At 48.6% G+C, this 26,784-nt stretch overlaps 8 non-coding genes across 8 annotated transcripts; all 8 read left to right on the plus strand.

Moving 5' to 3' along the window:
• Nucleotides 1–285: 285 nt before the first annotated feature.
• Nucleotides 286–359, plus strand: Trnaa-agc (transfer RNA alanine (anticodon AGC)). Its single transcript has one exon. It is a non-coding gene; the product is annotated as a tRNA-Ala (tRNA).
• Nucleotides 360–1,863: 1,504 nt separating this feature from the next.
• Trnaa-agc (transfer RNA alanine (anticodon AGC)) lies at nucleotides 1,864–1,937 on the plus strand. Its single transcript has one exon. It is a non-coding gene; the product is annotated as a tRNA-Ala (tRNA).
• Nucleotides 1,938–9,752: 7,815 nt separating this feature from the next.
• On the plus strand, nucleotides 9,753–9,826 carry Trnaa-agc (transfer RNA alanine (anticodon AGC)). The gene has a single exon. It is a non-coding gene; the product is annotated as a tRNA-Ala (tRNA).
• Nucleotides 9,827–12,908: 3,082 nt separating this feature from the next.
• On the plus strand, nucleotides 12,909–12,982 carry Trnaa-agc (transfer RNA alanine (anticodon AGC)). The gene has a single exon. It is a non-coding gene; the product is annotated as a tRNA-Ala (tRNA).
• A 1,517-nt stretch (nucleotides 12,983–14,499) lies between these two features.
• Nucleotides 14,500–14,572, plus strand: Trnaa-agc (transfer RNA alanine (anticodon AGC)). The gene has a single exon. It is a non-coding gene; the product is annotated as a tRNA-Ala (tRNA).
• Nucleotides 14,573–16,073: 1,501 nt separating this feature from the next.
• Trnaa-agc (transfer RNA alanine (anticodon AGC)) lies at nucleotides 16,074–16,150 on the plus strand. The gene has a single exon. It is a non-coding gene; the product is annotated as a tRNA-Ala (tRNA).
• Nucleotides 16,151–17,667: 1,517 nt separating this feature from the next.
• Nucleotides 17,668–17,740, plus strand: Trnaa-agc (transfer RNA alanine (anticodon AGC)). The gene has a single exon. It is a non-coding gene; the product is annotated as a tRNA-Ala (tRNA).
• A 1,501-nt stretch (nucleotides 17,741–19,241) lies between these two features.
• Trnaa-agc (transfer RNA alanine (anticodon AGC)) lies at nucleotides 19,242–19,318 on the plus strand. The gene has a single exon. It is a non-coding gene; the product is annotated as a tRNA-Ala (tRNA).
• Nucleotides 19,319–26,784: the final 7,466 nt, after the last annotated feature.

Raw genomic sequence — 26,784 nt, forward strand, 5'->3', positions numbered from 1 at the left:
CGTGGTGTCATCGAGTGCAGATCTGTCTTAGGTATCACGGCTTAACGTCATTGAAGTCTAGAGGTGGACAACACGTTCGTCTTACTCAGAGGGGTGTCTGAACTCTATTTTCGACGTTATGGGTGCCACTTTCATTGTGGCCAACTACGATTCGATACAGAATGCACGAAACCTGAAAGACACCCTCACTTATACATAGAGAGTAGTGTTTGTCTGCGGAATAATGGGAGTGCAAGGGTCTGTGACGTTGATATGACTGTATGTAGCACTACTAGTTATCCGAGGGGTGGGCGTAGCTCAGATGGTAGAGCGCTCGCTTAGCGTGCGAGAGGTACTGGGATCGATACCCAGCGCCTCCAGAATTTTTATCGCACCTACATGCGCACCTTGCCATGCAAGTGGAATAATTCCCAACCGGCAGAGGTGTATAGGCAGATACAAGCGAACGATTAGCATCCACAATTGGCGAGCGTGCTTTTATTCGTGCGCAGGAAGCACCCTCCTCCCACACCTACACTTAATTTAGAAACAGTACAAATGTTCCCATAAGATTCTCAAGCCTACGTCGGAAAGATCTACCTTGCGCCGATTTCACGTAAATCCCACTGCACGTTCCCATTCTTTGCGTGGAGTCGGCTGCTACTGGTGTTGCTGGTTGTGACTGCTGATAACAGATGCCGTAGCAATCAATTCATGGAGTGAGTTGTATGTTTTGCGATAGTCTGTCTCTGACAAGGAAGCACAGGTGATATAGGTGCGAACTCAGGAAGCTTGCAGCCCCTCGCTGCCTGCAGACACAGAGCAGCCACACTAGAAGAGCGGCCTAAGCCGTAGGCGAAATGTGCTCATTCGCTTTGGCGCGACGTCGAACTGTAAATAAGGCTGTCACTAGCGTGAGCGTCGTGTAAAGTCGGAAAAGTCATCTGCATGGGTGATTGCCAAGTTTGGGGAGCGTTTCGTAGTACGATCAGTGCAATGGAGACGCGGAAACTTGTTGTGTCCCAGTGTTTTGCAGTTGGACGACAAGAGTTTTACACAGTAGCAAAGAGCGAGGCACTGAGTTGGCATGAACAATGGAGAGCACAATGGGGCTCGAGATGTGCTTGTTACCTCAGGTGCTGTGTGATTGTCGACAAGGAGTGAAATGGACCAATTTGTGACCGCCCTTTCAATTTAAGGCGTTCAAAACAGACGGAATTTGCATTCGTAATACCAGAGCATCGAAACTACTTGGAACTCTTGTGTATATGAACGTGTCCGCGCCTTTGTATTCTGGTACCTTCGCCGCTACAAACCAACCAACCATCGTGTCCGTGCACATCAGAGTCGCAAAGAATGGAGAATAGCCAGGCTTGGTCGAGTGTGTAGCTGTAGCTCAGTTGGCAGACCGTTCGCTTAGCGTGTGAACGGTCTCGGGTTCAAGCCCCTGCTCCTCTATGTTTTGTGGTCTGTGCATGGTAAGTGTTGGTCGCGGCGAACATAAACGCACGCAAGAAGTTGCAAAACCAGCGTCACAGACTGATATGATGTATACTGTCATAAGGAGAGCAAGATGTAAGTGTGGGGACCGGCTGTTATCGTGGTGTCATCGAGTGCAGATCTGTCTTAGGTATCACGGCTTAACGTCATTGAAGTCTAGAGGTGGACAACACGTTCGTCTTACTCAGAGCGGTGTCTGAACTCTATTTTCGACGTTATGGGTGCCACTTTCATTGTGGCCAACTACGATTCGATACAGAATGCACGAAACCTGAAAGACACCCTCACTGATACATAGAGAGTAGTGTTTGTCTGCGGAATAATGGGAGTGCAAGGGTCTGTGACGTTGATATGACTGTATGTAGCACTACTAGCTATCTGGGAGGTGGGCGTAGCTCAGATGGTAGAGCGCTCGCTTAGCGTGCGAGAGGTACTGGGATCGATACCCAGCGCCTCCAGAATTTTTATCACACCTACATGCGCACCTTGCCATGCAAGTGGAATAATTCCCAACCGGCAGAGGTGTGTAGGCAGATACAAGCGAACGATTAGCATCCACAATTGGCGAGCGTGATTTTATTCGTGCGCAGGAAGCACCCTCCTCCCACACCTACACTTAATTTAGAAACAGTACAAATGTTCCCATAAGATTCTCAAGCCTACGTCGGAAAGATCTGCCTTGCGCCGATTTCACGTAAATCCCACTGCACGTTCCCATTCTTTGCGTGCAGTCGGCTGCTACTGGTGTTGCTGGTTGTGACTGCTGATAACAGATGCCGTAGCAATCAATTCATGGAGTGAGTTGTATGTTTTGCGATAGTCTGTCTCTGACAAGGAAGCACAGGTGATATAGGTGCGAACACAGGAAGCTTGCAGCCCCTCGCTGCCTGCAGACACAGAGCAGCCTCACTAGAAGAGCGGCCTAAGCCGTAGGCGAAATGTGCTCATTCGCTTTGGCGCGACGTCGAACTGTAAATAAGGCTGTCACTAGCGTGAGCGTCGTGTAAAGTCGGAAAAGTCATCTGCATGGGTGATTGCCAAGTTTGGGGAGCGTTTCGTAGTACGATCAGTGCAATGGAGACGCGGAAACTTGTTGTGTCCCAGTGTTTTGCAGTTGGACGACAAGAGTTTTACACAGTAGCAAAGAGCGAGGCACTGAGTTGGCATGAACAATGGAGAGCACAATGGGGCTCGAGATGTGCTTGTTACCTCAGGTGCTGTGTGATTGTCGACAAGGAGGGAAATGGACCAATTTGTGACCGCGCTTTCAATTTAAGACGTTCAAAACAGACGGAATTTGCATTCGTAATACCAGAGCAGCGAAACTACTTGGAACTCTTGTGTATATGAACGTGTCCGCGCCTTTGTATTCTGGTACCTTCGCCGCTACAAACCAACCAACCATCGTGTCCGTGCACATTAGAGTCGCAAAGAATGGAGAATAGCCAGGCTTGGTCGTGTGTGTTGCTGCAGCTCAGTTGGCAGATCGTTCGCTTAGCGTGTGAACGGTCTCGGGTTCAAGCCCCGGCTCCTCCATGTTTTGTGTTCAGTGCATGGTAAGTGTTGGTCGCGGCGAACATAAACGCACGCAAGAAGTTGCAAAACCAGCGTCACAGACTGATATGATGTATACTGTCATAAGGAGAGCAAGATGTAAGTGTGGGGACTGGCTGTTATCGTGGTGTCATCGAGTGCAGATCTGTCTTAGGTATCACGGCTTAACGTCATTGAAGTCTAGAGGTGGACAACACGTTCGTCTTACTCAGAGCGGTGTCTGAACTCTATTTTCGACGTTATGGGTGCCACTTTCATTGTGGCCAACTACGATTCGATACAGAATGCACGAAACCTGAAAGACACCCTCACTGATACATAGAGAGTAGTGTTTGTCTGCGGAATAATGGGAGTGCAAGGGTCTGTGACGTTGATATGACTGTATGTAGCACTACTAGTTATCGGGGAGGTGGGCGTAGCTCAGATGGTAGAGCGCTCGCTTAGCGTGGGAGAGGTACTGGGATCGATACCCAGCGCCTCCAGAATTTTTATCACACCTACATGCGCACCTTGCCATGCAAGTGGAACAATTCCCAACCGGCAGACGTGTGTAGGCAGATACAAGCGAACGATTAGCATCCACAATTGGCGAGCGTGCTTTTATTCGTGCGCAGGAAGCACCCTCCTCCCACACCTACACTTAATTTAGAAACAGTACAAACGTTCCCATAAGATTCTCAAGCCTACGTCGGAAAGATCTGCCTTGCACCGATTTCACGTAAATCCCACTGCACGTTCCCATTCTTTGCGTGCAGTCGGCTGCTACTGGTGTTGCTGGTTGTGACTGCTGATAACAGATGCCGTAGCAATCAATTCATGGAGTGAGTTGTATGTTTTGCGATAGTCTGTCTCTGACAAGGAAGCACAGGTGATATAGGTGCGAACACAGGAAGCTTGCAGCCCCTCGCTGCCTGCAGACACAGAGCAGCCACACTAGAAGAGCGGCCTAAGCCGTAGGCGAAATGTGCTCATTCGCTTTGGCGCGACGTCGAACTGTAAATAAAACTGTCACTAGCGTGAGCGTCGTGTAAAGTCGGATAAGTCATCTGCATGGGTGATTGCCAAGTTTGGGGAGCGTTTCGTAGTACGATCAGTGCAATGGAGACGCGGAAACTTGTTGTGTCCCAGTGTTTTGCAGTTGGACGACAAGAGTTTTACACAGTAGCAAAGAGCGAGGCACTGAGTTGGCATGAACAATGGAGAGCACAATGGGGCTCGAGATGTGCTTGTTACCTCAGGTGCTGTGTGATTGTCGACAAGGAGTGAAATGGACCAATTTGTGACCGCCCTTTCAATTTAAGACGTTCAAAACAGACGGAATTTGCATACGTAATACCAGAGCATCGAAACTACTTGGAACTCTTGTGTATATGAACGTGTCCGCGCCTTTGTATTCTGGTACCTTCGCCGCTACAAACCAACCAACCATCGTGTCCGTGCACATCAGAGTCGCAAAGAATGCAGAATAGCCAGGCTTGGTTGTGTGTGTAGCTGTAGCTCAGTTGGCAGACCGTTCGCTTAGCGTCTGAACGGTCTCGGGTTCAAGCCCCGGCTACTCCATGTTTTGTGGTCAGTGCATGGTAAGTGTTGGTCGCGGCGAACATAAACGCACGCAAGAAGTTGCAAAACCAGCGTCACAGACTGATATGATGTATACTGTCATAAGGAGAGCAAGATGTAAGTGTGGGGACCGGCTGTTATCGTTGTGTCATCGAGTGCAGATCTGTCTTAGGTATCACGGCTTAACGTCATTGAAGTCTAGAGGTGGACAACACGTTCGTCTTACTCAGAGCGGTGTCTGAACTCTATTTTCGACGTTATGGGTGCCACTTTCATTGTGGCCAACTACGATTCGATACAGAATGCACGAAACCTGAAAGACACCCTCACTGATACATAGAGAGTAGTGTTTGTCTGCGGAATAATGGGAGTGCAAGGGTCTGTGACGTTGATATGACTGTATGTAGCACTACTAGTTATCGGGGAGGTGGGCGTAGCTCAGATGGTAGAGCGCTCGCTTAGCGTGCGAGAGGTACGGGGATCGATACCCAGCGCCTCCAGAATTTTTATCACACCTACATGCGCACCTTGCCATGCAAGTGGAATAATTCCCAACCGGTAGAGGTGTGTAGGCAGATACAAGCGAACGATTAGCATCCACAATTGGCGAGCGTGCTTTTATTCGTGCGCAGGAAGCACCCTCCTCCCACACCTACACTTAATTTAGAAACAGTACAAATGTTCTCATAAGATTCTCAAGCCTACGTCGGAAAGATCTGCCTTGCGCCGATTTCACGTAAATCCCACTGCACGTTCCCATTCTTTGCGTGCAGTCGGCTGCTACTGGTGTTGCTGGTTGTGACTGCTGATAACAGATGCCGTAGCAATCAATTCATGGAGTGAGTTGTATGTTTTGCGATAGTCTGTCTCTGACAAGGAAGCACAGGTGATATAGGTGCGAACACAGGAAGCTTGCAGCCCCTCGCTGCCTGCAGACACAGAGCAGCCACACTAGAAGAGCGGCCTAAGCCGTAGGCGAAATGTGCTCATTCGCTTTGGCGCGACGTCGAACTGTAAATAAGGCTGTCACTAGCGTGAGCGTCGTGTAAAGTCGGAAAAGTCATCTGCATGGGTGATTGCCAAGTTTGGGGAGCGTTTCGTAGTACGATCAGTGCAATGGAGACGCGGAAACTTGATGTGTCCCAGTGTTTTGCAGTTGGACGACAAGAGTTTTACACAGTAGCAAAGAGCGAGGCACTGAGTTGGCATGAACAATGGAGAGCACAATGGGGCTCGAGATGTGCTTGTTACCTCAGGTGCTGTGTGATTGTCGACAAGGAGTGAAATGGACCAATTTGTGACCGCCCTTTCAATTTAAGGCGTTCAAAACAGACGGAATTTGCATTCGTAATACCAGAGCATCGAAACTACTTGGAACTCTTGTGTATATGAACGTGTCCGCGCCTTTGTATTCTGGTACCTTCGCCGCTACAAACCAACCAACCATCGTGTCCGTGCACATCAGAGTCGCAAAGAATGGAGAATAGCCAGGCTTGGTCGTGTGTGTAGCTGTAGCTCAGTTGGCAGATCGTTCGCTTAGCGTGTGAACGGTCTCGGGTTCAAGCCCCGGCTCCTCCATGTTTTGTGGTCAGTGCATGGTAAGTGTTGGTCGCGGCGAACATAAACGCACGCAAGAAGTTGCAAAACCAGCGTCACAGACTGATATGATGTATACTGTCATAAGGAGAGCAAGATGTAAGTGTGGGGACCGGCTGTTATGGTGGTGTCATCGAGTGCAGATCTGTCTTAGGTATCACGGCTTAACGTCATTGAAGTCTAGAGGTGGACAACACGTTCGTCTTACTCAGAGCGGTGTCTGAACTCTATTTTCGACGTTATGGGTGCCACTTTCATTGTGGCCAACTACGATTCGATACAGAATGCACGAAACCTGAAAGACACCCTCACTGATACATAGAGAGTAGTGTTTGTCTGCGGAATAATGGGAGTGTAAGGGTCTGTGACGTTGATGTGGCTGTATGTAGCACTATTAGTCAACGGGGGGTGGGCGTAGCTCAGATGGTAGAGCGCTCGCTTAGTGTGCGAGAGGTACTGGGATCGATACCCAGCGCCTCCAGATTTTTTAACACTCCTACATGCGCACCTTGCCATGCAAGAGGAATAATTCCCAACCAGCAGAGGTGTCTAGGCAGATACAAGCGAACGATTAGCATCCACAATTGGCAAGCGTTCTTTTATTCGTGCGCAGGAAGCACCCACCTCGCACATCTACACTTAACTTAGAAACAGTACAAATGTTCCCATAAGATTCTCAAGCCTACGTCGGAAAGATCTGCCTTGCGCCGAGTTCACGTAAATCCCACTGCACGTTCCCATTCTTTGCGTGCAGTCGGCTGCTACTGGTGTTGCTGGTTGTGACTGCTGATAACAGATGACGTAGCAATCAATTCATGGAGTGAGTTGTATGTTTTGCGATAGTCTGTCTCTGACAAGGAAGCACAGGTGATATAGGTGCGAACACAGGAAGCTTGCAGCCCCTCGCTGCCTGTAGACACAGAGCAGCCACACTAGAAGAGCGGCCTAAGCCGTAGGCGAAATGTGCTCATTCGCTTTGGCGCGACGTCGAACTGTAAATAAGGCTGTCACTAGCGTGAGCGTCGTGTAAAGTCGGAAAAGTCATCTGCATGGGTGATTGCCAAGTTTGGGGAGCGTTTCGTAGTACGATCAGTGCAATGGAGACGCGGAAACTTGTTGTGTCCCAGTGCTTTGCAGTTGGACGACAAGAGTTTTACACAGTAGCAAAGAGCGAGGCACTGAGTTGGCATGAACAATGGAGAGCACAATGGGGCTCGAGATGTGCTTGTTACCTCAGGTGCTGTGTGATTGTCGACAAGGAGTGAAATGGACCAATTTGTGACCGCCCTTTCAATTTAAGGCGTTCAAAACAGATGGAATTTGCATTCGTAATACCAGAGCATCGAAACTACTTGGAACTCTTGTGTATATGAACGTGTCCGCGCCTTTGTATTCTGGTACCTTCGCCGCTACAAACCAACCAACCATCGTGTCCGTGCACGTCAGAGTCGCAAAGAATGGAGAATAGCCAGGCTTGGTCGAGTGTGTAGCTGTAGCTCAGTTGGCACATCGTTCGCTTAGCGTGTGAACGGTCTCGGGTTCAAGCCCCGGCTCCTCCATGTTTTGTGGTCAGTGCATGGTAAGTGTTGGTCGCGGCGAACATAAACGCACGCAAGAAGTTGCAAAACCAGCGTCACAGACTGATATGATGTATACTGTCATAAGGAGAGCAAGATGTAAGTGTGGTGACCGGCTGTTATCGTGGTGTCATCGAGTGCAGATCTGTCTTAGGTATCACGGCTTAACGTCATTGAAGCCTAGAGAGTGGACAACACGTTCGTCTTACTCAGAGCGGTGTCCGAATTCTACTTTCGACGTTATGCGTGCCACTCTTAATGTGGCCAACTACGATTCGATACAGAATGCACGAAACCTGAAAGACACCCTCACTGATACATAGAGAGTAGTGTTTGTCTGCGGAATAATGGGAGTGCAAGGGTCTGTGACGTTGATATGACTGTATGTAGCACTACTAGTTATCGGGGGGTGGGCGTAGCTCAGATGGTAGAGCGCTCGCTTAGTGTGCGAGAGGTACTGGGATCGATACCCAGCGCCTCCAGAATTTTTAACACTCCTACATGCGCACCTTGCCATGCAAGAGGAATAATTCCCAACCAGCAGAGGTGTCTAGGCAGATACAAGCGAACGATTAGCATCCACAATTGGCGAGCGTGCTTTTATTCGTGCGCAGGAAGCACCCTCCTCCCACACCTACACTTAATTTAGAAGCAGTACAAATGTTCCCATAAGATTCTCAAGCCTACGTCGGAAAGATCTGCCTTGCGCCGATTTCACGTAAATCCCACTGCACGTTCCCATTCTTTGCGTGCAGTCGGCTGCTACTGGTGTTGCTGGTTGTGACTGCTGATAACAGATGACGTAGCAATCAATTCATGGAGTGAGTTGTATGTTTTGCGATAGTCTGTCTCTGACAAGGAAGCACAGGTGATATAGGTGCGAACACAGGAAGCTTGCAGCCCCTCGCTGCCTGTAGACACAGAGCAGCCACACTAGAAGAGCGGCCTAAGCCGTAGGCGAAATGTGCTCATTCGCTTTGGCGCGACGTCGAACTGTAAATAAGGCTGTCACTAGCGTGAGCGTCGTGTAAAGTCGGAAAAGTCATCTGCATGGGTGATTGCCAAGTTTGGGGAGCGTTTCGTAGTACGATCAGTGCAATGGAGACGCGGAAACTTGTTGTGTCCCAGTGCTTTGCAGTTGGACGACAAGAGTTTTACACAGTAGCAAAGAGCGAGGCACTGAGTTGGCATGAACAATGGAGAGCACAATGGGGCTCGAGATGTGCTTGTTACCTCAGGTGCTGTGTGATTGTCGACAAGGAGTGAAATGGACCAATTTGTGACCGCCCTTTCAATTTAAGGCGTTCAAAACAGATGGAATTTGCATTCGTAATACCAGAGCATCGAAACTACTTGGAACTCTTGTGTATATGAACGTGTCCGCGCCTTTGTATTCTGGTACCTTCGCCGCTACAAACCAACCAACCATCGTGTCCGTGCACGTCAGAGTCGCAAAGAATGGAGAATAGCCAGGCTTGGTCGAGTGTGTAGCTGTAGCTCAGTTGGCACATCGTTCGCTTAGCGTGTGAACGGTCTCGGGTTCAAGCCCCGGCTTCTCCATGTTTTGTGGTCAGTGCATGGTAAGTGTTGGTCGCGGCGAACATAAACGCACGCAAGAAGTTGCAAAACCAGCGTCACAGACTGATATGATGTATACTGTCATAAGGAGAGCAAGATGTAAGTGTGGGGACCGGCTGTTATCGTGGTGTCATCGAGTGCAGATCTGTTTTAGGTATCACGGCTTAACGTCATTGAAGTCTAGAGGTGGACAACACGTTCGTCTTACTCAGAGCGGTGTCTGAACTCTATTTTCGACGTTATGGGTGCCACTTTCATTGTGGCCAACTACGATTCGATACAGAATGCACGAAATCTGAAAGACACCCTCACTGATACATAGAGAGTAGTGTTTGTCTGCGGAATAATGGGAGTGCAAGGGTCTGTGACGTTGATATGACTGTATGTAGCACTACTAGTTATCGGGGAGGTGGGCGTAGCTCAGATGGTAGAGCGCTCGCTTAGCGTGCGAGAGGTACTGGGATCGATACCCAGCGCCTCCAGAATTTTTATCACACCTACATGCGCACCTTGCCATGCAAGTGGAATAATTCCCAACCGGCAGAGGTGTGTAGGCAGATACAAGCGAACGATTAACATCCACAATTGGCGACCGTGCTTTTATTCGTGCGCAGGAAGCACCCTCCTCCCACACCTACACTTAATTTAGAAACAGTACAAATGTTCCCATAAGATTCTCAAGCCTACGTCGGAAAGATCTGCCTTGCGCCGATTTCACGTAAATCCCACTGCACGTTCCCATTCTTTGCGTGCAGTCGGCTGCTACTGGTGTTGCTGGTTGTGACTGCTGATAACAGATGGCGTAGCAATCAATTCATGGAGTGAGTTGTATGTTTTGCGATAGTCTGTATCTGACAAGGAAGCACAGCTGATATAGGTGCGAACACAGGAAGCTTGCAGCCCCTCGCTGCCTGCAGACACAGAGCAGCCACACTAGAAGAGCGGCCTAAGCCGTAGGTGAAATGTGCTCATTCGCTTTGGCGCGACGTCGAACTGTAAATAAGGCTGTCACTAGCGTGAGCGTCGTGTAAAGTCGGAAAAGTCATCTGCATGGGTGATTGCCAAGTTTGGGGAGCGTTTCGTAGTACGATCAGTGCAATGGAGACGCGGAAACTTGTTGTGTCCCAGTGTTTTGCAGTTGGACGACAAGAGTTTTACACAGTAGCAAAGAGCGAGGCACTGAGTTGGCATGAACAATGGAGAGCACAATGGGGCTCGAGATGTGCTTGTTACCTCAGGTGCTGTGTGATTGTCGACAAGGAGTGAAATGGACCAATTTGTGACCGCCCTTTCAATTTAAGACGTTCAAAACAGACGGAATTTGCATTCGTAATACCAGAGCATCGAAACTACTTGGAACTCTTGTGTATATGAACGTGTCCGCGCCTTTGTATTCTGGTACCTTCGCCGCTACAAACCAACCAACCATCGTGTCCGTGCACATCACAGTCGCAAAGAATGGAGAATAGCCAGGCTTGGTCGTTTGTGTAGCTGTAGCTCAGTTGGCACATCGTTCGCTTAGCGTGTGAACGGTCTCGGGTTCAAGCCTCGGCTCCTCCATGTTTTGTGGTCAGTGCATGGTAAGTGTTGGTCGCGGCGAACATAAACGCACGCAAGAAGTTGCAAAACCAGCGTCACAGACTGATATGATGTATACAGTCATAAGGAGAGCAAGATGTAAGTGTGGGGACCGGCTGTTATCGTGGTGTCATCGAGTGCAGATCTGTCTTAGGTATCACGGCTTAACGTCATTGAAGTCTAGAGGTGGACAACACGTTCGTCTTACTCAGAGCGGTGTCTGAAATCTATTTTCGACGTTATGGGTGCCACTTTCATTGTGGCCAACTACGATTCGATACAGAATGCACGAAACCTGAAAGACACCCTCACTGATACATAGAGAGTAGTGTTTGTCTGCGGAATAATGGGAGTGCAAGGGTCTGTGACGTTGATATGACTGTATGTAGCACTAGTAGTTATCGGGGGGCTGGGCGTAGCTCAGATGGTAGAGCGCTCTCTTAGCGTGCGAGAGGTACTGGGATCGATACCCAGCGCCTCCAGAATTTTTATCACACATACATACGCACCTTGCCATGCAAGTGGAATAATTCCCAACCGGCAGAGGTGTGTAGGCTGATACAAGCGAACGATTAGCATCCACAATTGGCGAGCGTGATTTTATTCGTGCGCAGGAAGCACCCTTCTCCCACACCTACACTTAATTTAGAAACAGTACAAATGTTCCCATAAGATTCTCAAGCCTACGTCGGAAAGATCTGCCTTGCGCCGATTTCACGTAAATCCCACTGCACTTTCCCATTCTTTGCGTGCAGTCGGCTGCTACTGGTGTTAATGGTTGTGACTGCTGATAACAGATGCCGTAGCAATCAATTCATGGAGTGAGTTGTATGTTTTGCGATAGTCTGTCTCTGACAAGGAAGCACAGGTGATATAGGTGCGAACACAGGAAGCTTGCAGCCCCTCGCTGCCTGCAGACACAGAGCAGCCACACTAGAAGAGCGGCCTAAGCCGTAGGCGAAATGTGCTCATTCGCTTTGGCGCGACGTCGAACTGTAAATAAGGCTGTCACTAGCGTGAGCGTCGTGTAAAGTCGGAAAAGTCATCTGCATGGGTGATTGCCAAGTTTGGGGAGCGTTTCGTAGTACGATCAGTGCAATGGAGACGCGGAAACTTGTTGTGTCCCAGTGTTTTGCAGTTGGACGACAAGAGTTTTACACAGTAGCAAAGAGCGAGGCACTGAGTTGGCATGAACAATGGAGAGCACAATGGGGCTCGAGATGTGCTTGTTACCTCAGGTGCTGTGTGATTGTCGACAAGGAGTGAAATGGACCAATTTGTGACCGCCCTTTCAATTTAAGACGTTCAAAACAGACGGAATTTGCATTCGTAATACCAGAGCATCGAAACTACTTGGAACTCTTGTGTATATGAACGTGTCCGCGCCTTTGTATTCTGGTACCTTCGCCGCTACAAACCAACCAACCATCGTGTCCGTGCACATCAGAGTCGCAAAGAATGGAGAATAGCCAGGCTTGGTCGCGTGTGTAGCTGTAGCTCAGTTGGCAGTTCGTTCGCTTAGCGTGTGAACGGTCTCGGGTTCAAGCCCCGGCTCCTCCATGTTTTGTGGTCAGTGCATGGTAAGTGTTGGTCGCGGCGAACATAAACGCACGCAAGAAGTTGCAAAACCAGCGTCACAGACTGATATGATGTATACTGTCATAAGGAGAGCAAGATGTAAGTGTGGGGACCGGCTGTTATGGTGGTGTCATCGAGTGCAGATCTGTCTTAGGTATCACGGCTTAACGTCATTGAAGTCTAGAGGTGGACAACACGTTCGTCTTACTCAGAGCGGTGTCTGAACTCTATTTTCGACGTTATGGGTGCCACTTTCATTGTGGCCAACTACGATTCGATACAGAATGCACGAAACCTGAAAGACACCCTCACTGATACATAGAGAGTAGTGTTTGTCTGCGGAATAATGGGAGTGCAAGGGTCTGTGACGTTGATATGACTGTATGTAGCACTACTAGTTATCGGGGAGGTGGGCGTAGCTCAGATGGTAGAGCGCTCGCTTAGCGTGCGAGAGGTACTGGGATCGATACCCAGCGCCTCCAGAATTTTTATCACACCTACATGCGCACCTTGCCATGCAAGTGGAATAATTCCCAACCGGCAGAGGTGTGTAGGCAGATACAAGCGAACGATTAACATCCACAATTGGCGACCGTGCTTTTATTCGTGCGCAGGAAGCACCCTCCTCCCACACCTACACTTAATTTAGAAACAGTACAAATGTTCCCATAAGATTCTCAAGCCTACGTCGGAAAGATCTGCCTTGCGCCGATTTCACGTAAATCCCACTGCACGTTCCCATTCTTTGCGTGCAGTCGGCTGCTACTGGTGTTGCTGGTTGTGACTGCTGATAACAGATGGCGTAGCAATCAAATCATGGAGTGAGTTGTATGTTTTGCGATAGTCTGTCTCTGACAAGGAAGCACAGCTGATATAGGTGCAAACACAGGAAGCTTGCAGCCCCTCGCTGCCTGCAGACACAGAGCAGCCACACTAGAAGAGCGGCCTAAGCCGTAGGTGAAATGTGCTCATTCGCTTTGGCGCGACGTCGAACTGTAAATAAGGCTGTCACTAGCGTGGGCGTTGCTTGAGCGTCGTGCAAAGTCGGAAAAGTCATCTGCATGGGTGATTGCCAAGTTTGGGGAGCGTTTCGTAGTACGATCAGTGCAATGGAGACGCGGAAACTTGTTGTGTCCCAGTGTTTTGCAGTTGGACGACAAGAGTTTTACACAGTAGCAAAGAGCGAGGCACTGAGTTGGCATGAACAATGGAGAGCACAATGGGGCTCGAGATGTGCTTGTTACCTCAGGTGCTGTGTGATTGTCGACAAGGAGTGAAATGGACCAATTTGTGACCGCCCTTTCAATTTAAGACGTTCAAAACAGACGGAATTTGCATTTGTAATACCAGAGCATCGAAACTACTTGGAACTCTTGTGTATATGAACGTGTCCGCGCCTTTGTATTCTGCTACCTTCGCCGCTACAAACCAACCAGCCATCGTGTCCGTGCACATCAGAGTCGCAAAGAATGGAGAATAGCCAGGCTTGATCGTGTGTGTAGCTGTAGCTCAGCTGGCAGATCGTTCGCTTAGCGTGTGAATGGTCTCGGGTTCAAGCCCAGGCTCCTTCATGTTTTGTGGTCAGTGCATGGTAAGTGTTGGTCGCGGCGAACATAAACGCACGCAAGAAGTTGCAAAACCAGCGTCACAGACTGATATGATGTATACTGTCATAAGATGAGCAAGATGTAAGTGTGGGGACCGGCTGTTATCGTGGTGTCATCGAGTGCAGATCTGTTTTAGGTATCACGGCTTAACGTCATTGAAGTCTAGAGGTGGACAACACGTTCGTCTTACTCAGAGCGGTGTCTGAACTCTATTTTCGACGTTATGGGTGCCACTTTCATTGTGGCCAACTACGATTCGATACAGAATGCACGAAACCTGAAAGACACCCTCACTGATACATAGAGAGTAGTGTTTGTCTGCGGAATAATGGGAGTGCAAGGGTCTGTGACGTTGATATGACTGTATGTAGCACTACTAGTTATCGGGGGGTGTGGGCGTAGCTCAGATGGTAGAGCGCTCGCTTAGCGTGCGAGAGGTACTGGGATCGATACCCAGCGCCTCCAGAATTTTTATCACACCTACATGCGCACCTTGCCATGCAAGTGGAATAATTCCCAACCGGCAGAGGTGTGTAGGCAGATACAAGCGAACGATTAGCATCCACAATTGGCGAGCGTGCTTTTATTCGTGCGCAGGAAGCACCCTCCTCCCACACCTACACTTAATTTAGAAACAGTACAAATGTTCCCATAAGATTCTCAAGCCTACGTCAGAAAGATCTGCCTTGCGCCGATTTCACGTAAATCCCACTGCACGTTCCCATTCTTTGCGTGCAGTCGGCTGCTACTGGTGTTGCTGGTTGTGACTGCTGATAACAGATGCCGTAGCAATCAATTCATGGAGTGAGTTGTATGTTTTGCGATAGTCTGTCTTTGACAAGGAAGCACAGGTGATATAGGTGCGAACACAGGAAGCTTGCAGCCCCTCGCTGCCTGCAGACACAGAGCAGCCACACTAGAAGAGCGGCCTAAGCCGTAGGCGAAATGTGCTCATTCGCTTTGGCGCGACGTCGAACTGTAAATAAGGCTGTCACTAGCGTGAGCGTCGTGTAAAGTCGGAAAAGTCATCTGCATGGGTGATTGCCAAGTTTGGGGAGCGTTTCGTAGTACGATCAGTGCAATGGAGACGCGGAAACTTGTTGTGTCCCAGTGTTTTGCTGTTGGACGACAAGAGTTTTACACAGTAGCAAAGAGCGAGGCACTGAGTTGGCATGAACAATGGAGAGCACAATGGGGCTCGAGATGTGCTTGTTACCTCAGGTGCTGTGTGATTGTCGACAAGGAGTGAAATGGACCAATTGGTGACCGCCCTTTCAATTTAAGACGATCAAAACAGACGGAATTTGCATTCGTAATACCAGAGCATCGAAACTACTTGGAACTCTTGTGTATATGAACGTGTCCGCGCCTTTGTATTCTGGTACCTTCGCCGCTACAAACCAACCAACCATCGTGTCCGTGCACATCACAGTCGCAAAGAATGGAGAATAGCCAGGCTTGGTCGTTTGTGTAGCTGTAGCTCAGTTGGCACATCGTTCGCTTAGCGTGTGAACGGTCTCGGGTTCAAGCCTCGGCTCCTCCATGTTTTGTGGTCAGTGCATGGTAAGTGTTGGTCGCGGCGAACATAAACGCACGCAAGAAGTTGCAAAACCAGCGTCACAGACTGATATGATGTATACAGTCATAAGGAGAGCAAGATGTAAGTGTGGGGACCGGCTGTTATCGTGGTGTCATCGAGTGCAGATCTGTCTTAGGTATCACGGCTTAACGTCATTGAAGTCTAGAGGTGGACAACACGTTCGTCTTACTCAGAGCGGTGTCTGAAATCTATTTTCGACGTTATGGGTGCCACTTTCATTGTGGCCAACTACGATTCGATACAGAATGCACGAAACCTGAAAGACACCCTCACTGATACATAGAGAGTAGTGTTTGTCTGCGGAATAATGGGAGTGCAAGGGTCTGTGACGTTGATATGACTGTATGTAGCACTAGTAGTTATCGGGGGGCTGGGCGTAGCTCAGATGGTAGAGCGCTCGCTTAGCGTGCGAGAGGTACTGGGATCGATACCCAGCGCCTCCAGAATTTTTATCACACCTACATGCGCACCTTGCCATGCAAGTGGAACAATTCCCAACCGGCAGACGTGTGTAGGCAGATACAAGCGAACGATTAGCATCCACAATTGGCGAGCGTGCTTTTATTCGTGCGCAGGAAGCACCCTCCTCCCACACCTACACTTAATTTAGAAACAGTACAAATGTTCCCATAAGATTCTCAAGCCTACGTCGGAAAGATCTGCCTTGCGCCGATTTCACGTAAATCCCACTGCACGTTCCCATTCTTTGCGTGCAGTCGGCTGCTACTGGTGTTGCTGGTTGTGACTGCTGATAACAGATGGCGTAGCAATCAATTCATGGAGTGAGTTGTATGTTTTGCGATAGTCTGTCTCTGACAAGGAAGCACAGCTGATATAGGTGCAAACACAGGAAGCTTGCAGCCCCTCGCTGCCTGCAGACACAGAGCAGCCACACTAGAAGAGCGGCCTAAGCCGTAGGTGAAATGTGCTCATTCGCTTTGGCGCGACGTCGAACTGTAAATAAGGCTGTCACTAGCGTGGGCGTTGCTTGAGCGTCGTGCAAAGTCGGAAAAGTCATCTGCATGGGTGATTGCCAAGTTTGGGGAGCGTTTCGTAGTACGATCAGTGCAATGGAGACGCGGAAACTTGTTGTGTCCCAGTGTTTTGCAGTTGGACGACAAGAGTTTTACACAGTAGCAAAGAGCGAGGCACTGAGTTGGCATGAACAATGGAGAGCACAATGGGGCTCGAGATGTGCTTGTTACCTCAGGTGCTGTGTGATTGTCGACAAGGAGTGAAATGGACCAATTTGTTACCGCCCTTTCAATTTAAGACGTTCAAAACAGACGGAATTTGCATTCGTAATACCAGAGTATCGAAACTACTTGGAACTCTTGTGTATATGAACCTGTCCGCGCCTTTGTATTCTGGTACCTTCGCCGCTACAAACCAACCAACCATCGTGTCCGTGCACATCAGAGTCGCAAAAAATGGAGAATAGCCAGGCTTGGTCGTGTGTGTAGCTGTAGCTCAGTTGGCAGATCGTTCGCTTAGCGTATGAACGGTCTCGGGTTCAAGCCCCAGCTCCTCCATGTTTTGTGGTCAGTGCATGGTAAGTGTTGGTCGCGGCGAACATAAACGCACGCAAGAAGTTGCAAAACCAGCGTCACAGACTGATATGATGTATACTGTCATAAGGAGAGCAAGATGTAAGTGTGGGGACCGGCTGTTATCGTGGTGTCATCGAGTGCAGATCTGTCTTAGGTATCACGGCTTAACGTCATTGAAGTCTAGAGGTGGACAAAACGTTCGTCTTACTCAGAGCGGTGTCTGAACTCTGTTTTCGACGTTATGGGTGCCACTTTCATTGTGGTCAACTACGATTCGATACAGAATGCACGAAACCTGAAAGACACCCTCACTGATACATAGAGAGTAGTGTTTGTCTGCGGAATAATGGGAGTGCAAGGGTCTGTGACGTTGATATGACTGTATGTAGCACTACTAGTTATCGGGGGGTGTGGGCGTAGCTCAGATGGTAGAGCGCTCGCTTAGCGTGCGAGAGGTACTGGGATCGATACCCAGCGCCTCCAGAATTTTTATCACACCTACATGCGCACCTTGCCATGCAAGTGGAATAATTCCCAACCGGCAGAGGTGTGTAGGCAGATACAAGCGAACGATTAGCATCCACAATTGGCGAGCGTGCTTTTATTCGTGCGCAGGAAGCACCCTCCTCCCACACCTACACTTAATTTAGAAACAGTACAAATGTTCCCATAAGATTCTCAAGCCTACGTCAGAAAGATCTGCCTTGCGCCGATTTCACGTAAATCCCACTGCACGTTCCCATTCTTTGCGTGCAGTCGGCTGCTACTGGTGTTGCTGGTTGTGACTGCTGATAACAGATGCCGTAGCAATCAATTCATGGAGTGAGTTGTATGTTTTGCGATAGTCTGTCTCTGACAAGGAAGCACAGGTGATATAGGTGCGAACACAGGAAGCTTGCAGCCCCTCGCTGCCTGCAGACACAGAGCAGCCACACTAGAAGAGCGGCCTAAGCCGTAGGCGAAATGTGCTCATTCGCTTTGGCGCGACGTCGAACTGTAAATAAGGCTGTCACTAGCGTGAGCGTCGTGTAAAGTCGGAAAAGTCATCTGCATGGGTGATTGCCAAGTTTGGGGAGCGTTTCGTAGTACGATCAGTGCAATGGAGACGCGGAAACTTGTTGTGTCCCAGTGTTTTGCAGTTGGACGACAAGAGTTTTACACAGTAGCAAAGAGCGAGGCACTGAGTTGGCATGAACAATGGAGAGCACAATGGGGCTCGAGATGTGCTTGTTACCTCAGGTGCTGTGTGATTGTCGACAAGGAGTGAAATGGACCAATTTGTGACCGCCCTTTCAATTTAAGACGATCAAAACAGACGGAATTTGCATTCGTAATACCAGAGCATCGAAACTACTTGGAACTCTTGTGTATATGAACGTGTCCGCGCCTTTGTATTCTGGTACCTTCGCCGCTACAAACCAACCAACCATCGTGTCCGTGCACATCACAGTCGCAAAGAATGGAGAATAGCCAGGCTTGGTCGTTTGTGTAGCTGTAGCTCAGTTGGCACATCGTTCGCTTAGCGTGTGAACGGTCTCGGGTTCAAGCCTCGGCTCCTCCATGTTTTGTGGTCAGTGCATGGTAAGTGTTGGTCGCGGCGAACATAAACGCACGCAAGAAGTTGCAAAACCAGCGTCACAGACTGATATGATGTATACTGTCATAAGGAGAGCAAGATGTAAGTGTGGGGACCGGCTGTTATCGTGGTGTCATCGAGTGCAGATCTGTCTTACGTATCACGGCTTAACGTCATTGAAGTCTAGAGGTGGACAACACGTTCGTCTTACTCAGAGCGGTGTCTGAAATCTATTTTCGACGTTATGGGTGCCACTTTCATTGTGGCCAACTACGATTCGATACAGAATGCACGAAACCTGAAAGACACCCTCACTGATACATAGAGAGTAGTGTTTGTCTGCGGAATAATGGGAGTGCAAGGGTCTGTGACGTTGATATGACTGTATGTAGCACTAGTAGTTATCGGGGGGCTGGGCGTAGCTCAGATGGTAGAGCGCTCGCTTAGCGTGCGAGAGGTACTGGGATCGATACCCAGCGCCTCCAGAATTTTTATCACACATACATGCGCACCTTGCCATGCAAGTGGAATAATTCCCAACCGGCAGAGGTGTGTAGGCTGATACAAGCGAACGATTAGCATCCACAATTGGCGAGCGTGCTTTTATTCGTGCGCAGGAAGCACCCTTCTCCCACACCTACACTTAATTTAGAAACAGTACAAATGTTCCCATAAGATTCTCAAGCCTACGTCGGAAAGATCTGCCTTGCGCCGATTTCACGTAAATCCCACTGCACTTTCCCATTCTTTGCGTGCAGTCGGCTGCTACTGGTGTTAATGGTTGTGACTGCTGATAACAGATGCCGTAGCAATCAATTCATGGAGTGAGTTGTATGTTTTGCGATAGTCTGTCTCTGACAAGGAAGCACAGGTGATATAGGTGCGAACACAGGAAGCTTGCAGCCCCTCGCTGCCTGCAGACACAGAGCAGCCACACTAGAAGAGCGGCCTAAGCCGTAGGCGAAATGTGCTCATTCGCTTTGGCGCGACGTCGAACTGTAAATAAGGCTGTCACTAGCGTGAGCGTCGTGTAAAGTCGGAAAAGTCATCTGCATGGGTGATTGCCAAGTTTGGGGAGCGTTTCGTAGTACGATCAGTGCAATGGAGACGCGGAAACTTGTTGTGTCCCAGTGTTTTGCAGTTGGACGACAAGAGTTTTACACAGTAGCAAAGAGCGAGGCACTGAGTTGGCATGAACAATGGAGAGCACAATGGGGCTCGAGATGTGCTTGTTACCTCAGGTGCTGTGTGATTGTCGACAAGGAGTGAAATGGACCAATTTGTGACCGCCCTTTCAATTTAAGACGTTCAAAACAGACGGAATTTGCATTCGTAATACCAGAGCATCGAAACTACTTGGAACTCTTGTGTATATGAACGTGTCCGCGCCTTTGTATTCTGGTACCTTCGCCGCTACAAACCAACCAACCATCGTGTCCGTGCACATCACAGTCGCAAAGAATGGAGAATAGCCAGGCTTTGTCGTTTGTGTAGCTGAAGCTCAGTTGGCAGATCGTTCGCTTAGCGTGTGAACGGTCTCGGGTTCAAGCCCCGGCTCCTCCATGTTTTGTGGTCAGTGCATGGTAAGTGTTGGTCGCGGCGAACATAAACGCACGCAAGAAGTTGCAAAACCAGCGTCACAGACTGATATGATGTATACAGTCATAAGGAGAGCAAGATGTAAGTGTGGGGACCGGCTGTTATCGTGGTGTCATCGAGTGCAGATCTGTCTTAGGAATCACGGCTTAACGTCATTGAAGTCTAGAGGTGGACAACACGTTCGTCTTACTGAGAGCGGTGTCTGAACTCTATTTTCGACGTTATGGGTGCCACTTTCATTGTGGCCAACTACGATTCGATACAGAATGCACGAAACCTGAAAGACACCCTCACTGATACATAGAGAGTAGTGTTTGTCTGCGGAATAATGGGAGTGCAAGGGTCTGTGACGTTGATATGACTGTATGTAGCACTACTAGTTATCGGGGGGGTGGGCGTAGAGCGTAGTGGGGGTAGAGCGCTCGCTTAGCGTGCGAGAGGTACAATATTAATGTGCTAATAGTAAACTGCAGAAGCGTCTATAGAAAGGTCCCAGAACTGCTCTCATTAATAAACGGTCACAACGCCCATATAGTACTAGGAACAGAAAGTTGGCTGAAACCAGACGTAAACAGTAATGAAATCCTAAACTCTGATTGGAATGTATACCGCAGAGATAGGCTGGACAGTGAAGGGGGAGGCGTGTTTATAGCGATAAGAATTGCAATAGTATCGAAGGAAATTGACGGAGTTTCGAATTGTGAAATGATTTGGGTGAAGGTCACGGTTAAAGCAGGCTCAGACATGGTAATTGGATGTCTCTATAGGCCCCCGGGCTCAGCAGCTGTTGTGGGTCAGCACCTGAAGAATAATTTGGAAAATATTTCGAGTAGATTTCCCCACCATGTTATAGTTCTGGGTGGAGATTTTAATTTGCCGGATATAGACTGGGAGACTCAAACGTTCATAACGGGTGGCAGGGACAAAGAATCCAGTGAAATATTTTTAAGTGCTTTATCTGAAAACTACCTTGAGCAGTTAAACAGAAAACCGACTCGTGGCGATAATATATTAGACCTTCTGGTGACAAACAGACCCGAACTATTTGAATCAGTTAATGCAGAACAGGGAATCAGCGATCATAAAGCGGTTACTGCGTCGATGATTTCAGCCGTAAATAGAAATATTAAAAAAGGTAGGAAGATTTTTCTGTTTAGCAAAAGTGACAAAAAGCAGATTACAGAGTACCTGACGGCTCAACACAAAAGTTTTGTCTCAAGTGCAGATAGTGTTGAGGATCAGTGGACAAAGTTCAAAACCATGGTACAATATGCGTTAGATGAGTATGTGCCAAGCAAGATCGTAAGAGATGGAAAAGAGCCACCGTGGTACAACAACCGAGTTAGAAAACTGCTGCGGAAGCAAAGGGAACTTCACAGCAAACATAAACATAGCCAAAGCCTTGCAGACAAACAAAAATTACGCGAAGCGAAATGTAGTGTGAGGAGGGCTATGCGAGAGGCTTTCAATGAATTCGAAAGTAACGTTCTATGTACTGACTTGGCAGAAAATCCTAAGAAATTTTGGTCCTATGTCAAAGCGGTAGGTGGATCAAAACAAAATGTCCAGACACTCTGTGACCAAAATGGTACTGAAACAGAGGATGACAGACTAAAGGCCGAATTACTAAATGTCTTCTTCCAAAGCTGTTTCACAGAGGAAGACTGCACTGTGCTTCCTTCTCTAGATTGTCGCACAGTTGACAAAATGGTAGATATCGAAGTAGACGACAGAGGGATAGAGAAACAATTAAAATCGCTCAAAAGAGGAAAGGCCGCTGGTCCTGATGGGATACCAGTTCGATTTTACACAGAGTACGCGAAGGAACTTGCCCCCCTTCTTGCAGCGGTGTACCGTAGGTCTCTAGAAGAGCGAAGCGTTCCAAAGGATTGGAAAAGGGCACAGGTCATCCCCGTTCTCAAGAAGGGACGTCGAACAGATGTGCAGAACTATAGACCTATATCTCTAACGTCGATCAGTTGTAGAATTTTGGAACACGTATTATGTTCGAGTATAATGTCTTTTCTGGAGACTAGAAATCTACTCTGTAGGAATCAGCATGGGTTTCGAAAAAGACGATCGTGTGAAACCCAGCTCGCGCTATTCGTCCACGAGACTCAGAGGGCCTTAGACACGGGTTCACAGGTAGATGCCGTGTTTCTTTACTTCCGCAAGGCGTTTGACACAGTTCCCCATAGTCGTTTAATGAACAAAGTAAGAGCATACGGACTATCAGATCAATTGTGTGATTGGATTGAGGAGTTCCTAGATAACAGAACGCAGCACGTCATTCTCAATGGAGAGAAGTCTTCCGAAGTAAGAGTGATTTCAGGTGTGCCGCAGGGGAGTGTCATAGGACCGTTGCTATTCACAATATACATAAATGACCTGGTGGATGACATCGGAAGTTCACTGAGGCTTTTTGCAGATGATGCTGTGGTGTATCGAGAGGTTGCAACAATGGAAAATTGTACTGAAATGCAGGAGGATCTGCAGCGAATTGACGCATGGTGCACGGAATGGCAATTGAATCTCAATGTAGCGAAGTGTAATGTGATGCGAATACATAGAAAGATAGGTCCCTTATCATTTAGCTACAAAATAGCAGGTCAGCAACTGGAAGCAGTTAATTCCATAAATTATCTGGGAGTACGCATTAGGAGTGATTTAAAATGGAATGATCATATAAAGTTGATCGTCGGTAAAGCAGATGCCAGACTGAGATTCATTGGAAGAATCCTAAGGAAATGCAATCCGACAACAAAGGAAGTAGGTTACAGTACGCTTGTTCGCCCAATGCTTGACTACTGCTCAGCAGTGTGGGATCCGCACCAGGTAGGGTTGATAGAAGAGATAGAGAAGATCCAACGGAGAGCAGCGCGCTTCGTTACAGGATCATTTAGTAATTGCGAAAGCGTTACGGAGATGGTAGATAAACTGCAGTGGAAGACTCTGCAGGAGAGACGCTCAGTAGCTCGGTACGGGCTTTTGTTGAAGTTTCGAGAACATACCTTCACCGAAGAGTCAAGCAGTATATTGCTCCCTCCTACGTATATATCGCCAAGAGACCATGAGGATAAAATCAGAGAGATTAGAGCCCACAAAGAAGCATACCGACAATCCTTCTTTCCACATACAATACGAGACTGGAATAGAAGGGAGAACCGATAGAGGTACTCAGGGTACCCTCCGCCACACACCGTCAGGTGGCTTGCGGAGTACGGATGTAGATGTAGATGTAGATGTACTGGGATCGATACCCAGCGCCTCCAGAATTTTTATCACATCTACATGCGCACCTTGCCATGCAAGTGGAATAATTCCCAACCGGCAGAGGTGTGTAGGCAGATACAAGCGAACGATTAGCATCCACAATTGGCGAGCGTGCTTTTATTCGTGCGCAGGAAGCACCCTCCTCCCACACCTACACTTAATTTAGAAACAGTACAAATGTTCCCATAAGATTCTCAAGCCTACGTCGGAAAGATCTGCCTTGCGCCGATTTCACGTAAATCCCACTGCACGTTCCCATTCTTTGCGTGCAGTCGGCTGCTACTGGTGTTGCTGGTTGTGACTGCTGATAACAGATGCCGTAGCAATCAATTCATGGAGTGAGTTGTATGTTTTGCGATAGTCTGTCTCTGACAAGGAAGCACAGGTGATATAGGTGCGAACACAGGAAGCTTGCAGCCCCTCGCTGCCTGCAGACACAGAGCAGCCACACTAGAAGAGCGGCCTAAGCCGTGGGCGAAATGTGCTCATTCGCTTTGGCGCGACGTCGAACTGTAAATAAGGCTGTCACTAGCATGAGCGTCGTGTACAGTCGGAAAAGTCATCTGCATGGGTGATTGCCAAGTTTGGGGAGCGTTTCGTAGTACGATCAGTGCAATGGAGACGCGGAAACTTGTTGTGTCCCAGTGTTTTGCAGTTGGACGACAAGAGTTTTACACAGTAGCAAAGAGCGAGGCACTGAGTTGGCATGAACAATGGAGAGCACAATGGGGCTCGAGATGTGCTTGTTACCTCAGGTGCTGTGTGATTGTCGACAAGGAGTGAAATAGACCAATTTGTGACCGCCCTTTCAATTTAAGACGTTCAAAACAGACGGAATTTGCATTCGTAATAACAGAGCATCGAAACTACTTGGAACTCTTGTGCATATGAACGTGTCGGCGCCTTTGTATTCTGGTACCTTCGCCGCTACAAACCAACCAACCATCGTGTCCGTGCACATCAGAGTCGCAAAGAATGGAGAATAGCCAGGCTTGATCGTGTGTGTAGCTGGAGCTCAGTTGGAAGATCGTTCGCTTAGCGTGTGAACGGTCTCGGGTTCAAGCCCGGGCTCCTCCATGTTTTGTGGTCAGTGCATGGTTAGTGTTGGTCGCGGCGAACATAAACGCACGCAAGAAGTTGCAAAACCAGCGTCACAGACTGATATGATGTATACTGTCATAAGGAGAGCAAGATGTAAGTGTGGGGACCGGCTGTTATCGTGGTGTCATCGAGTGCAGATCTGTCTTAGGTATCACGGCTTAACGTCATTGAAGTCTAGAGGTGGACAACACGTTCGTCTTACTCAGAGCGGTGTCTGAACTCTATTTTCGACGTTATGGGTGCCACTTTCATTGTGGCCAACTACGATTCGATACAGAATGCACGAAACCTGAAAGACACCCTCACTGATACATAGAGAGTAGTGTTTGTCTGCGGAATAATGGGAGTGCAAGGGTCTGTGACGTTGATATGACTGTATGTAGCACTACTAGTTATCGGGGGGGTGGGCGTTGCTCAGATGGTAGAGCGCTCGCTTAGCGTGCGAGAGGTACTGGGATCGATACCAGCGCCTCCAGAATTTTTATCACACCTACATGCGCACCTGGCCATGCAAGTGGAATAATTCCCAACCGGCAGACGTGTGTAGGCAGATACAAGCGAACGATTAGCATCCACAATTGGCGAGCGTGCTATTATTCGTGCGCAGGAAGCACCCTCCTCCCACACCTACACTTAATTTAGAAACAGTACAAATGTTCCCATAAGATTCTCAAGCCTACGTCCGAAAGATCTGCCTTGCGCCGATTTCACGTAAATCCCACTGCACGTTCCTATTCTTTGCGTGCAGTCGGCTGCTACTGGTGTTGCTGGTTGTGACGGCTGATAACAGATGCCGTAGCAATCAATTCATGGAGTGAGTTGTATGTTTTGCGATAGTCTGTCTCTGACAAGGAAGCACAGGTGATATAGGTGCGAACACAGGAAGCTTGCAGCCCCTCGCTGCCTGCAGACAAAGAGCAGCCACACTAGAAGAGCGGCCTAAGCCGTAGGCGAAATGTGCTCATTCGCTTTGGCGCGACGTCGAACTGTAAATAAGGCTGTCACTAGCGTGAGCGTCGTGTAAAGTCGGAAAAGTCATCTGCATGGGTGATTGCCAAGTTTGGGGAGCGTTTCGTAGTACGATCAGTGCAATGGAGACGCGGAAACTTGTTGTGTCCCAGTGTTTTGCAGTTGGACGACAAGAGTTTTACACAGTAGCAAAGAGCGAGGCACTGAGTTGGCATGAACAATGGAGAGCACAATGGGGCTCGAGATGTGCTTGTTACCTCAGGTGCTGTGTGATTGTCGACAAGGAGTGAAATGGACCAATTTGTGACCGCCCTTTCAATTTAAGACGTTCAAAACAGACGGAATTTGCATTCGTAATACCAGAGCATCGAAACTACTTGGAACTCTTGTGTATATGAACGTGTCCGCGCCTTTGTATTCTGGTACCTTCGCCGCTACAAACCAACCAACCATCGTGTCCGTGGACATCAGAGTCGCAAAGAATGGAGAATAGCCAGGCTTGGTCGTGTGTGTAGCTGTAGCTCAGTTGGCAGTTCGTTCGCTTAGCGTGTGAACGGTCTCGGGTTCAAGCCCCGGCTCCTCCATGTTTTGTGGTCAGTGCATGGTAAGTGTTGGTCGCGGCGAACATAAACGCACGCAAGAAGTTGCAAAACCAGCGTCACAGGCTGATATGATGTATACTGTCATAAGGAAAGCAAGATGTAAGTGTGAGGACCGGCTGTTATCGTGGTGTCATCGAGTGCAGATCTGTCTTAGGTATCACGGCTTAACGTCATTGAAGTCTAGAGGTGGACAACACGTTCGTCTTACTCAGAGCGGTGTCTGAACCCTATTTTCGACGTTATGGGTGCCACTTTCATTGTGGCCAACTACGATTCGATACAGAATGCACGAAACCTGAAAGACACCCTCACTGATACATAGAGAGTAGCGTTTGTCTCCGGAATAATGGGAGTGCAAGGGTCTGTGACGTTGATATGACTGTATGTAGCACTACTAGTTATCGGGG

This window comes from Schistocerca gregaria, unplaced genomic scaffold (assembly GCF_023897955.1).
Source record: "Schistocerca gregaria isolate iqSchGreg1 unplaced genomic scaffold, iqSchGreg1.2 ptg000156l, whole genome shotgun sequence".
NCBI lineage: Eukaryota > Metazoa > Arthropoda > Insecta > Orthoptera > Acrididae > Schistocerca > Schistocerca gregaria.